This window comes from Agelaius phoeniceus, unplaced genomic scaffold, assembly GCF_051311805.1.
Source record: "Agelaius phoeniceus isolate bAgePho1 unplaced genomic scaffold, bAgePho1.hap1 Scaffold_115, whole genome shotgun sequence".
NCBI lineage: Eukaryota > Metazoa > Chordata > Aves > Passeriformes > Icteridae > Agelaius > Agelaius phoeniceus.
In genome coordinates, this window is record NW_027509878.1 from 1 (window position 1) to 2500 (window position 2500).

Sequence of the window (2500 nt, forward strand, 5' to 3'; positions counted from 1 at the left end):
GGAGACGAGAACCGAAAAGGGAAAAGCGCGGCAGAGACGGCCCCGCGCGGGAGGACCGGCCGGGCGGCGGCGGCGTGTGCGACGGCCTCGGCGAAGGGGAGAGAGAGGGGAGCGACGGCGCCCTTCGGGCGCGCCCCGAGACCGAGACAGAAGAGGAGGGGAGGGGGGGGCGCGGGCGAAGGGAGAGGAGGGGGGCCGGAACCCCCCCCCGTCCCCGGCGCTCTCGCCTCGCGCGCGCGGCAGCACGGCACGGTACCGCCGCGGTACCCACCCGCAGACAGCCGCCCGCGCGGGGGGGAAGGCCGGGGGCGAGGCCCGCGCCTCGCCTCCCCTTCTCGCCCCTCTCTCCCTTGCTCTCTTTCTCTCTCGGCCCTCGGCGGCGCCTTTCGACGCCGTCTCTCGCTCTCCCCGAGGCCGCCGCGCCGCCGCATCCGCGGCGCGGCCCCGCGGCGAGGACGAGCTCCGCCCCAGCGGCTCGCTCCGGGAGCGGGGAGCTACGGAGCGCTCCCCGAGTCTGCATTTAGGGGGACGAAGGCCCTCGCGCGGCGGCGACGACGACGACGACCGCGGCGACGCCCGCCGGGCCCGCAGGGAAGGGATCGAGGCCCGCCGAGGGAAACGCTTCCCTCGCCCAACACCCCTGACCGCCTTCCCTCCGGCCACCGGCGGCACGCCGCCGCCGCCGCCGCCCGCCGCGGGCGACGGGCCTGCGAGGCGACCCCAGCCGCGCCGCCGGGGTGGCCCCCGGACGGCGATTGATCGTCAAGCGACGCTCAGACAGGCGTAGCCCCGGGAGGAACCCGGGGCCGCAAGTGCGTTCGAAGTGTCGATGATCAATGTGTCCTGCAATTCACATTAATTCTCGCAGCTAGCTGCGTTCTTCATCGACGCACGAGCCGAGTGATCCACCGCTAAGAGTTGTCTGCCTTTCGGGCACCGCTCACGCCAGAGCGGCCCCTTCTTTGGTTTAGGACAATGCCGCCGAGGACGCGCGGGCGCGCGCCTGGCTTCCGAGACCGTACGAGCACACGGAAAACGGGAGGAAAAAAAAGGAAAAAAACAAACCCACTCTCCGAAGGCCGGCCAAGAGGCGGGGGAGCCCGCGCCCCCGACCGCCTCCCCCCGCGAGGGGAGACGCCGACCTCACCCACGCCGTCCTTCGGAGGCGGCCCAGGCGCCCGGGCTCGGCCCGGCCTCCGCGCGGAGGGCCGGGCGGCGCGCGCCGGACACGCGGGGGGCACAGGGCGGCCCGCCCGCTTCTCGCTTTCACGGGACGACGCGCACAACGCACACGGCACGCGGCCGGGGGCGCGCGGCCGTCGGCCCCCGCGCCGCGCCGGCTCTCCCCTCGGCCCCGACGCCGCGGGCCTGGCGCGGAGCGCCGCCGCGCCGCCGCGCGGCCGGCGTTGTCTCTCTCTTCCCCCCACCACCACGGGCACGGGCCTTTCCCCTGGGCTCGAGACGGGCACGCGACGGCGACCGGCACAGCCCGCCGGCACGCCTCCCGCGGGACCGCTCCCCCGCCGGGCGGGCGGGCGAGCGACCGGCGGACGCGCTCCGCCGCCGGCCCCGGAGGCGGGCGCCACCGAGAGCCGAGCCGGCGTCGCCAGCGCCCGAGGCCTGCCGGACGGCAGACCCGGCCGCCGCCGGGGCGGCACGCGCCCGGGACCGCCGCCGCCGCCTCGCACCGCCGGGGCCCCTCGCCTCGGGCACGCGCCCGGCGGAAGGCGCCGCGGCGGCTGAGCCGGGGGGCAACGCCCGCTCTCCTCGTTCGCACGCGGAGACCGGGCGGGGAGGAGCGCCCCCGCGGCCGCCCCCGCACGCCTTCCTGCGCGGCCCACACGCGGCCGCGCGGGCAAGGGCGACGGAGGCGAGGCGACGAGCGGAGCCCGGGACGGGACCGCCGCCGGCCGACGGCGGGCGCCGTCCGGCCGACCGTCCCCGCAGGGAGGGACACCCGTCGAGCGGCGCCGCCGCCGCTCGCCACGGGGTCGCCCGCGCTCGCGGGCCTCCGCCGCCGGAGGGCCCGCCGAGCGCTCGCCCCCCCCCCACCGGCGGGCGGGGCGGTCGAGCCAGGGGACGGCCGGCGGACGACGGCGCCGCCGCGCCGCGCCTTCGAGGAAGGAAAGGCCGTCGAGGGGAAGAGAGGCGCCGGACGCGCCGGACGCGGCGCCGCCGCGCGCGCCAGAGACCGCGGCGGCGGGCCCAGGAGAGAGAGCGCGGGCGGGCCCCGGCGGCCGTCGCCCCGCGGCCGAGGAAGGGGCAGAGAGCGCGCGCTCTCTGCCGGGCGTCGCCCGTTACCACGAGGCGGGCGGGTCGGCCCCCGCGGCCGACCGCGCGCCGCGGCCTCTCCGCCGAGGCCGGGCCACGGAGAGGGGGGGGCAGGGCGCCCCTCCCCGGCGCGGCGCGGTTGACCCCGCCCGCGGCGCGCGGCGGGGACGACGACGACGACGGCCGCGACGGAGGAGCGCGGCCGGTGGCCACGGGACAACCACCGCAG

At 79.2% G+C, this 2500-nt stretch overlaps 1 non-coding gene across 1 annotated transcript; it reads right to left on the reverse strand.

Moving 5' to 3' along the window:
• Positions 1 to 767: 767 nt before the first annotated feature.
• LOC143693060 (5.8S ribosomal RNA) lies at positions 768 to 920 on the reverse strand. Its single transcript, XR_013180545.1, has one exon. It is a non-coding gene; the product is annotated as a 5.8S ribosomal RNA (ribosomal RNA).
• Between the last annotated feature and the right edge of the window lie 1580 nt (positions 921 to 2500).